The sequence below is a fragment of the Equus asinus genome, chromosome 4 (assembly GCF_041296235.1).
Source record: "Equus asinus isolate D_3611 breed Donkey chromosome 4, EquAss-T2T_v2, whole genome shotgun sequence".
In the NCBI taxonomy this organism is placed as follows: domain Eukaryota; kingdom Metazoa; phylum Chordata; class Mammalia; order Perissodactyla; family Equidae; genus Equus; species Equus asinus.
In genome coordinates this window covers 140,533,995-140,545,248 of record NC_091793.1, presented here as the reverse complement: position 1 = coordinate 140,545,248, position 11,254 = coordinate 140,533,995, and the positions used below count along the sequence as shown (strand labels likewise).

General features: G+C 48.0%; 1 protein-coding gene across 5 annotated transcripts in view; it reads left to right on the top strand.

The window, feature by feature from the left end:
• Positions 1 to 3,024: 3,024 nt before the first annotated feature.
• Positions 3,025 to 11,254, top strand: part of CMKLR2 (chemerin chemokine-like receptor 2) — a 42,996-nt gene continuing 34,766 nt past the window's right edge. Inside the window, exons 1-2 of one of the 5 annotated variants that reach the window (XM_070508455.1) lie at positions 3,025 to 3,313; positions 7,066 to 7,215. The gene's annotated coding sequence lies outside the window, so the exon portion shown is untranslated. Of the gene's footprint in view, positions 3,314 to 6,471; positions 6,586 to 6,916; positions 7,216 to 7,660; positions 7,685 to 11,254 lie in introns of those variants that run through there. The other 4 variants (XM_070508456.1, XM_070508457.1, XM_014836399.3 and 1 more) reach the window with 4 other exon arrangements.

Sequence of the window (11,254 nt, the reverse complement as noted above, 5' to 3'; positions counted from 1 at the left end):
AACAGCAGACGCAGGAGGCACGCTCTGTGCCCCTTCTTTCTGCCTGAAAGCAGGACACCACTTTCCCTTCGTGAAGGTAAGCGTTTCCCTCTCCTGTGCCAGAAGAAGGACTCTTGTCACTGGGGATGGCATTGACCAGAGTCTGCAAGACAAACCTCGCTGTCTCAGTCCCTTCAGGCTGCTGGAATAAAACACCGAAGACTGGGTGGCTGATAAACCACAGAAATTTGTGTCCCACAGTTCTGGAGGCTGCAAGTCCAGGAGCAAGGTGCCAGCATGGCCGTGTTCTGGGGAAGGAGCTCTTCCTGGTTCACATTCAGTGCTTTCTCGCTCTGTCCTCACAAGGAGGAAGGGGCAAGGGAGCTCTCTGGGCCTCTTTTTCTTTTGCTGAGGAAGACTGGCCCTGAGCTAACATCTGCTGCCAATCCTCCTCTACTTTATATGTGGGACACTGCCACAGCATGGCTTGAAAATGATGCGTAGGTCCACAGCTGGGATCCAAACCAGCAAACCCTGGGCTGCCAAAGCAGAGTACACAAACTTAACTGCTGTGCCACGGGGCTGCCCTCTGGGCCTCTTTTATCAGAGCACTAACTCCACTCATGAGGGCTCCACCTCATGACCTAATCACCTCCCAAAGGCCCCCCCCAAGACCATCACCTTTGGGAATTAGGATTTAACAGATGAATTTGGGGGCACACAGACAGACTTTCAGACCACAGCACTTACTAAACAACCCTCGTCTACCATCCGTTTCTTAGTTACCCTCCCACAATATATCACCCTGAGAAGCACAACCACCCCGTTTCTCCACAATTTATTACCCCTTGTTGACATGGTGAATAAGCTCAGGTGCCTAATGGCTTCTTTGGGTTTTTCCTTCTTTCCTGTGAAGTCCCTGTGTGCATGAGAAATACACTTTTTCTCCTGTTAGTCATTTTGTCAGTTTAATTCACAGGCCCTAGCAACAGGACATAAGAGGGCAGAGGAAACGTTTTTCCTCTCCTACATTATCTTTTCAGTCCCTGTGTGTCATGGCAACGGTGTACCTGTACACTGACACCTGGAGCAGATCAATTTTTAGCACCCTCCCCCCTTCCTCAATATGACCAGATTATTTTAAATAATATCATGAAATGAAACAAAAAGAAAACGAGATGGTGAGAATTCTCATTTACCGAACTTTGTCTATGTAATTATGTCAGGAAACAAAATGAAAAATAAATAAATAATACGTGTTTATAGTATAAAAGGAGGAAAAACGAACAAGTATTTCTTCAGCAGTTTTTATATATAGCTAACAATTTGACTCTTGATCCCTAGGTTACAGTCTGATACAATAATATTTTATGCAAATAATTGTCCAGTGACAGGGCTCAGGACACGCTACCCCAAAATGTGGCACCTCATCTTGCATGTTGAGGGTCTTAAGCTGATGGAGTCAGAGGAACGGCAGGTGCAGGCAGGGCTCTCTGGCCTCCCCTGAGGCAGGTCCTAAGAGCTCATGTGAGAGGTGCCCTCCTGGTACCCGAGGACAGGAGCATCCTTATCCCAGGATGGAAGGACACTGAGGTGTCCTCTTGGGCCACAGGCCTTGCCCCGTCCCCCCCGGTCACTCCCCTCAGCTCACACCCTTTGTCCTATGTCATTTTCCGACGCCTCTCCGCTTTTCATCCAACACAGCCTGAAAATGCTCAGTTTTAACCATTTTTTCGGGTCTTGATTTCCTTATGAACACAGGCTCCCATGACACATAAAACACATTAAATGAGTTTGCCGGCTTTTCTCCTGTTAATCTGTCTCTGTCGCAGGGGCGCCACTTAGATGGACCAACAAAACAGTTACTTTTCCTCCCCCATCAGCAATTAATCACCGACTTTTAATAAAACTGGTATGCCCGCAGAAGGTACAATGTTGGCCACTGTTAATCACATCATTGCTGTAATGCTTTGACTTTTTGAATCACTCTTTCGTTTTAAAACAACTTTTAAAAATTATTTTCAACTTAAAAAATATTATCCAAATTCAGTAAAAAAAAGTTTGTCTGTGGACTAAAATTCACATTTGCCTAACAAAACATAGTCCTCCTTACAGCTCCCTGTTGGTTGCACCATTGGATGTTTTAAAGATAACTAAAAACTCCAAGTGGTGGTGTGGAACAAAGAAGTCAAGATGCCTTCAGTTCTGTTTCTCACTCTTGACCACGACCGTCCCACGGTGTGTAGTTCAGATCTGTTGTTGAGATGCGCGTGCAGCATGTCGGTGGGAAACACAACCTGCCCCAGTGACACGGACCCTTTACCAGCTTCATCTCAAAAGAAAGCATCACTGAGTCCACAGGTGGCACTGGGGCAGCCCTATAACTGGGAGTTTTTGCAATTAACTTCCATGTAAGATACGTTGTCTATTAAAGAATAAGTAACAAAAATTAAAATAAGTAATTAACTTTTATGTAAAATATATTATTTATTTAAAAATAAATTTTAGATATATATATATATATATGAATATATCTATAACTAAAATGCATAGTAGTCACAACAATCTTTTTAGAACTTAAGGCAACAAAAGATTTTTTGAGGGGAGGAGTATTTCATCGCCACCCTTGTTGGAATCACTGGCACCGAGATCACAGAAGCAGAAGGGCTCCGGCTGCACTGCTGCTCCTCAGGCCCCCACGGGCAGGGGACTCCCTTACCACCGGCACCGGGCAGGTGGCTCCCGGGACACCAACTTTGGGCAGCACTGTTGTGTAGTTCAGCTGGTTAAAGCTGGTTTTGTTAATTTAATCATGTTTATAATGCATTCAGGTTTCACCAGGAAAACACAGAGGATTCATATTTTTTAAATGAACAAACCTAAAATTTATTAAGCAATAAAAATGATTGCCCAATGACTTATCTTTCTGTGTACTCAATTTTCCTAAAGTGAAACAACTCAAGAGGAAAAGAATTAGAAACGGACATGAGGGTGGAGAGCGCAAATTCCCGGAGGGTCCAGATGGTGCAGTCTGAGTAGGGGGCCGGGAGAGAGGTGTGGAGCCGGTCGGGGCCTGGAGCAGCCATGCTCAGCTTCCGCCAGCCGTTTCCTTGTGGGATGCAGGACCATTGTTACCCAGATCTGGCAATTTTTTCATGAAAGGCCGACAATCTAAATGGCTATGGAAGATCTGCTGATTTTTAAATGACGGAAATTAATTCAAGCTCTAGAAAACACTGAGCAGTGCAGACAAAACAGACCCACAGCTGCAGGACGCCCCAGGCCACCGTGCTCCTGATGAGAAACGCAAGTCGTCACCGAACCCGGAAAACAGGTCAGGAAAACAGGCTTTTTTCTCTGATCCTTTTTCTTTCCCAAAGTGTGACATTTCAGGAAAATCCAGATACACTGACATCATGTCAGGAATCTGCAGTCTAACGAGAAAAGCAGTATAATTAGAGTAATGGCTGGGAGCGGCCTCAACTCTCTGAGCCGTCCTTTCTGTTGAATCAGGACCAAGGATGGTGTCACCAGATGCCGGCTGACTATGTAACACACACCAGATCTATTTAACCACTGACGAGCCACATTCTCTTTCCAGGGCAATAAGTTAAAAGATTATTTACCTCCCTTGGTTACAAACAGAGGAAATACGTCTTCCAAGACTCAGGGTACTGCGGCCAGTGCCCCCCACCCCCACATGAGAAACCATTAGCCACAAAGCTGCAGGGCACAGGTGTCTTCTGAGAGGGAAGCACTCACTCTGCCCTCAAAAGCTTCAGGCCCTGACCTTCTGAGACTCGTAGCTCAGGGCAAATCTTCCTCAAGGAAAAATCGGAAGACTGGCACAGATGTTAGCTCAGGGCCAATCTTCCGCAACAACAACAACAATAGCCGCACCCCCCGCCCCCGCACCGTACAGCCAGGTTGGCATGGCCCCGTGTGACCTCCAAGCCTCTGGATCTGTGACCGCGAGTCCATTTCAGCACCTCAGGAAACTTTGCATGGTTCCAGCCTCACCATTCAACCCACTAATGGCCCAGAGTGTCACCCCGGCCTGCCCACCCTGAAGAAAGCGGCCGAGGGACACTGGCACAGGGAGACAGGGTTGGCCTGGAGGGCAAGAGGGAAAAAATTGAAGAGAAGGAAGCCTTTCCATTTCTCACAAATCAGCTTCTTTCATAAGAAAATATTCATTTGTGCAATATTCTCTCTTTTCCGGTGATTATGTTCTGAGCTGATTTTTTTTTAATAAACAGCAGCAAAAAACTTAACAACAATCAATATGACCCAATTGCATTCTCCCAAATATCCATTTCTGAAATTTCTATCATCAGGTGTTGGGGGCAAGTATGCCATTTTAACCTCAGATCAGGAGGGAAGAGATAAGGGTGTCCCTGATCACATCACAAGACGGAGGCCATGCTGCTCACCCCAGTTTTGTCTGGTGGGGTTGGAGTGGGGCGAGGGGATGACCGTCTTAAAATCACCTGATCCATCCTGAGGATTAGAACTTCACTAGAATAATACAAAGCTCCTCTTTTAAAATGTAATCTCTTCAAAAGAATGATTCTCTAACAGTGAAACTTCAAGCATCAGTGGAGAAAAGATATTTTGAGGGACACAGCCTGCTCCCAAAACCATATGATGGAGGCAGCATGCACCGGCTCCTCTGAGCCCTGTTGCCGTGTAGACCTGCTCACAGGCCACGCCCGCTCGAGAGACCTTGACACGCTAAGCACGGCAGATTGAGAACTCACAGTGATGCAGAAAATGGCCCAACTGCCCTGAAATCCTTTTATCTGACCAACGTTGTTCCTGCCCCTACCTTCCATGCACTCGATTCTGGAAACATCTCTTCTCACAGAGGGACGGGTAGTCTAATGATGAAATCTCTTAAGCACGTGGGGTGTGGAGTCACAACGCCTGGTTCTGAGCTCCCACTCTGCAGCTGACGACAGAGGCTGTCTTGACAGCGCTCCCAGGCTCCCACCCTCCCGCGTAGCCAGTGCCCCGTTGCCCCTCAGGCAGCAGTAAGTTATCTCCAGACCGTCTGAGCACTTCGGCTCCAACTCCTTGTGAAGCACGGACCAGCTACAGGGCATACCTTGCCATGTCGGCCGGGCTCCTCACGCGCACAGCCAACGACAGGGCTCATTGGCCGAGAGAGTTTATTTCGGGTTCTTGATTTTTTTGGACCAGTTTCAAAGCTAAGTAAGCATATGTTTCGCCTCTGCTGTTTTAGGCAGTAGCTGAAACATAAAAATAAAAATGCTTACACTCGCCTGGGCTGCAGTGTGAACTGCGCTTGACCCCTTCCTGGCACATGGTAAATGCTTGCTGAGTGTCGTTTCTTGTCTTCCTTCTCTGTCCTTTGCTACTCGATGCTTTCTGTTCTGCCACCAAAAAACAAACCCAAAACCACATAAAGTAACCAAAACTTCCTGAAATTCTCCCCAAAAATGTCTTTTGTGGGTGAAATTGTGCTTTCATGCGATTACGGAAAGTAGCGTGTAACTATCGGTAGATACTGACGTTGCTGATGCAGAGGAGCGGGAGCTGGCGACAGAGCTGGGTCTGCAGCCAGGAGCTCCCCTGCTGCCTCCTGCCGCAGCCTCCTGCACGCTCAGGCAGCACCAAAAACAAACCTGCCAGGAGGATTCACAGTGGTTATTTCTGTGGAATCAAGGGATGGGGGCAAACGTGGGAGAGCGGATATCTTACAGGGCAGAGGGGCATCTGTAGTTTGAACGAGGGTTCCAGTCCACCACCCAGGATTATTCCCACATGCTGCCACCCCCCCCCCGCCCCTCCAGTGAGGGGCACTGCTTTAGATTTTCTAGACCTGGTCTCGCAGGGGAGGAAAAATAATTTCTTCTCTACCTCCCTTTGTTCTCGGTGCAGACGCCCCTGTAACACAGACAGATGAACAGGAGAAAAAAAGCAATTCTAGTTATGTGCCTCCAGGCGCCCCGCAAAGATATGAGACTCCAAAGGCGGCTGGGAGATTGAGGATTATGGGCTGCCCGGAGCTCCGGAAAGGGACAGGGGTCTGTGGCTGACAGGGAGGAGGCAATTCCGGGAAGCTGAGGCGAGGAATGTCGGTAAACAGGCGCCCTGCTGGGCGGGTGAGTCTCAGGGGAGAAAGGGCCTGGGACAGCCCCCGCCTGACGCAGAGTGCCTTTATAAACGTGGATTTCCCTTTCAAAAGGGCGACGTCTACTCTGGCTCCAGAGCTGCTTCTGTCTGCAGTTACTCAAAAATAATCAGCTCAAAGCAGGTCTGAAGCTTCAGAGACGCGTTTGGGGGCACCGCCAGCTGCCCTGACCCTTCCTGCCGTCCAACCGCGTGCTCCTCCAGCACCTCCTCCCCACGACGTCCCGTTAGCCGGCCTAGCGATGTTTTAGGACCCGATAATGCTCAATTTCCAATGTCCTGAGGGCAGGCTGACGTCAGACCTTACAAAGATCGAGTTGTCTCTGCAGAGGAGAGCTAACCACATCAAGGCTTGCTCCCTTCAGCCTCCACACTTCTCACCCCCTGAATTTCTGAGTTCTGAGACCGGCCTCAGGTACACACTTGTGTTCACATCTGCCAGGACCACAGGTGAGATGAGGGATAAAAGTCAAGACTTTAACCTCCTCAGAGCCGGGAAACATGATACCTAATGTGATTCTCATTCTTCACTATCAGAAATACACGGACTCCTGGTCTGTAGAATCCTTCTCACGGGTCCTACCGTCTGCTGTGTGCTCCGGGGCTCTCCTCTGACGTTCTAACGTCCTCTCCATTCCCTCTTGGGGGGAAATTTAAGTTGACTTTTCATAAACAAAAGCCCACCCCAACAAAGGAGGGACTGGAGCCCCCTCCATCGCTCCTTTTCTGCCCGTGTTACCCGCAGCCAATAGCAACACTCTCCGTTCAGAAAACAAACGTCAGTGCCCCGTGTGCACACTGAGTCCAGCACCAATCTGTGCGGCGTCCTCGCGGCTGGCTGTCTCCCGCAGCACACGATGAACTTTTATGGAGGGGGCGGGGAGTGCAGAACCACATGCAAGCGAAACCCAACATCCTTCTCCTCCTCAGTGTCATGTCAAAAGCCAGATAAGAGCCAAAGAGGAGGCTGGGCGAGGAGTGCGCCACGCAGCCGCTCGGAGAACCACCCTCCGGCTCATTCCGGAGCGGGTCACGCCTGGGCACCACCGCAGCGTCTCTCCCCGCACAGGACCCACCGCGGTAAGTGCCTCCCTGTTTGTTTTCCTCCCACCACACGTTTGCAGCTGACCTGGGGAGGATTCCTGCTAATGACGTGTTTACAAAACGGTAGCCGGACTAACCACCCGCTGGTAAAAGGGGAAAAAGACTCCAGATCGTTTGTGGAAATGCTCCATGTGCAGATTCTTGTTTTGGGTCCTGCCAGCAGTTTCTAGGGAAGATCACAACAGGGTTCGCTGCAGCTGCTGATTGATGTAAAATCCTGGAAGATGATGAGGCTGCGGAGGAAGGAGGGAGGGAAGGAGGGCAGAGAAGGATGTTCAGTAACTTCCTCAGCTTTTACCTAGAAAATTACAGCGCACAAATGTGGGTTTAAGTAGCTGTGACAGGACTAGTCAAAGTCCTTATGGAAAGCCCACTGCAGAGAAACCCAGTAGGAGACAGCTGTTCTCTAAGATGAAAACTGAGTTCGCCCTCCTTCCAGTACAAGGTAGGGAAAGCTCTAAATTGAGTAGCAATGGGATTGGTTGTTTTTTCCCTTGCTTTTTAAGATGAAGAGCTTGTGGTTCTTCAAAAGGAACGTTTCTTTGCTGTGCTGCATGTCTGAAATCTCACACCCAAGACCTGTTGGAATAATTGGCCGTGGGCTCGCCTAAGGAAGGACCGTGGCTAGACGCAGGGAAGGAGCTGGGAGAGGGCTGCGCCTGCCCGGTGGTCCCTTGGTGGTCAGACAACTGTCAGCACCAATGGCTTTTTGTCTAATACTTTATTCTTCCCTCCAAAAGAAAGCTAATGAAAACCAGATGAGGCTTTGATAACAGAACTTTCATCAGCAATTACTCTCTTAAATTGGCCCTTTTCACTTAAAACAAACTCATTCGCCCAAGTTTCCACTAACTTGTTGCTAAATTAAATCCATCAGTGTTTTGTTTGTTTGTTCTGCAGAAAAAAAGGCCCAGGGACGTTTCTCCGGGTCTCAAATTACCCTCTTCAAGTAATTCCTCTTACTGAATGATTCTCCTCGTGTTGGCGCGTCTTCCAGACACTGAATGGTTTTTAAGTTTTTCATGGCCTTTATTTGTGATTTTACCTGACACTGAAGTCCTTTACTTTATAAAAGAATGTCATGCATTTTTATGTTACCTTACAACGAATTGTCATGGGAAGCAACATCCCTGACCTACGTGTTTAACCCAATAATCCCCTTTCCAGGGCCACAGCACATGGAGCTAGCCTTCAGAAGAAACTTTAAAAGGAGAAAAGCTTCATGCTCAAAGATTTTTTTTCCAAATTATTTATAATTTTAAAAAGCCAGAAGCAATCTAAATATCCAACAGTAGGAGGCTAGGTAAGGAACTTCTTATATATCATCTCAATGAAATATTTTGCAGTCATTAGGAAGTCAAAATTTGGAGGGTTATGAAGCATCATGGATGGGTGCTCATGTTATAAAGTTAATGATTATAATTATGTAAAAATAAATGCAGGTGAAAAGAATTGAAGAAATTATGCAAAATTGAAAATAGTTGTGTTAAGCTGGTGGTTTGTCAAGAAGAAAAACTTTTCATCTACTCTCTTAGGTTCAGTTGCTGAGGGCCTGCAAATTACCTGACAAGTGACAGATTAGCAAAAAAACCCACAAAATTTAATCGCATATGTTATTAAGGTACATAGGGGAATTCACAGAAAAATGTGACTCAAAGGGATGGTTAGAATTTGGGGGGCCAGCCTGGTGGAGTAGTGGTTATGTTCATGAGCTCCACTTTGGTGGCCCGGGGTTCGCAGGTTCAGATCCCAGGTGCAGACCTGGCACCACTTGTGAAGCCATGCTGTGGTGGCATCCCACATAAAATAGAGGCAGATTGGCATGGATTTGGCTCAGCAACAATCTTCCTCAAGCAAAAAGAGGAAGATTGGCAACAGATGTTAGCTCAGAGCCAATCTTCCTCAAAACAAAAAGAATTTGATCCTTGTATACTGTCTTAATAGAGGAAAGTAAGGAGGAAAAAGGCCACTTATGGGAAGACAAATGACCTTTTAGAGAGATAAATAAGCGCTTAGGAGAGTAGATGGGCGGTACATGACAACATCTGCTAAGGTGTGGTTGGAGACTCCCCGTCTCCGGTGGGTGAAGTGTCAGTCTTGCGGTTGCTCCCAGGGAGGGGACTTATGAAGCTACGTTCTCCTGAGACCTCAAACGCCTTCTGCTCACAGTAACTTTTGCGCCACAGCAGCATATGCTGGACCCCCTCAGGTGATCTATTCCTTCTTTTTCACCCAAACTTTTTCTAGTAGCCCGTTACTTTTATTATTGAAAAACTTTATAATGTTGCTAATTCCTATCTATTTTTTTCTTCCGGTCTCAATTTTCACATAAACTACAAAAAGTTAGACCCTTCAATCTGGTAGGTGCTCTTTGGTTCTCGTTCACCTGGTTTCTTCAGTGACATTAACTCTAATAAAGGTTTTTGCCTCATAAAACTTCTAATGAAAGTCGTAAAAGCCAAGACCACAATAAACATTGATGATATAAAAATTTAAAAGGTGGGAAAGACATAACTAATTAAATGAAGATTACTAACAGCCTTCTCTTAAACTGGACCGTCTCCACACACACCTTGCATCTGTGGTCACACAAGCTCGTCACACTTGCTACTCGATTTTTCCTGTCGCCCAGAGCTCCGGTCCCAACTCCGCCTCCCACCTGTTCCACAGCTGAAGCAGAGCAAACTAGCGTCTCAGTTTCCTTTCCTCTGAAATAACTTGATGGACTCAGCTCCTCCCAGCACCTCCGTCTCCTCCCTTTTTTAAACCTCTGCTTGTTAAATCGTCCACAGCGTGGGGCACGTGGTGGGCGCCCAGCACGTGCAGTTGGTACCTAATAAAGGTTGGGAGAGTCTTTTCTTCAGACTATTTTTTCATCTTCTTCAGTGATCAGAGTATGCTCTGATTATTCCGTTGATACTCAAATAAGATGCAAATACTCCTCATCGTTAAAGAGAACGGAGTCAGGAGGAACACAGTACACGTGATCCAGGCGCAGCTTTCTGCTGGAAAGGATGAGTCCTCCGTTCAGCCAAATGAGGATGTTGTTCAGGTGGTTAATTAGGGGGTGGAAGGGCAAGGGTCAGACGGGGCCTGGCTTTGCCCGTGGAAGTTTCTCTGTGAAGCAGACTGACCCAGGGGGGAACCAAATGTCCAGCCTTGGTCTCCTTGGCTCCCCCACCCCCACACCCCGCAGCAAACACATCCACTGGCCCGTGTGGCCTTGGGTGTGGGAAACACACACAGCCACCCCCCAGCACAAGTGCAAACAGGGACCTGGTTTGTGACAAACAGATCCATCAAGTCAAATAACCAAGGCGTGTGAGCGCTTTCTGAATGGCTGGGATTTTGTGTTATTTTATTGTTTGTTTTCGCCTCTATCTTCACGCAAAGGGAGACAGAAGTTGGAAATCTGTTAGTTATTTGGAAGTCTGCTATTTTCCATATTTTGGGGGGAAGGGGGCCTGTTTATCGTTAACCAAGAGGCCACCTGCCCCTGTCACACTCAGTCAGGCAAGTGTCAACCGGAGCGTCGGTCAGTGTGGTGGGAGAGGACGCCGGGATTTTAGTGGGAGTTCTCGCCTTCACTGAGCTTAGAGTTGTGCTGCCTGGGAGACAGAATACGTTACAAACAAAAAGGTTCTAAAAGTGTGCGGTACCCACAGAATACGGAGTTCAGCAGAGGGAGGGAGGGACAGATGGGAACCGGAGTGTGCGGCTTCACAGGCCACGTGGGAGGGGAGACTGAGGGGGAAGATGTGGACTGACTGCTCAGCTGCGTGTGCGCACCTGCCAGAAGGCCTGCTCGGCCGAGGAGCCCCGAGGGAGGACTGCCAGGAGGGAGGAGCCCGAGGAGGGGGTGTGAGAGCAGCACGAGAGGGAAATGCCAGCAGTTTGTTCCCCCAAAACGTCACGGCACAAGCAGCCGTATTTGGGGTCTCCTCTGACAGCAAATGTCGGAACGGAAGAGAATTCTCCAGCCCACTCCCCTCACTCTGTCCACAGCTCCACCCGC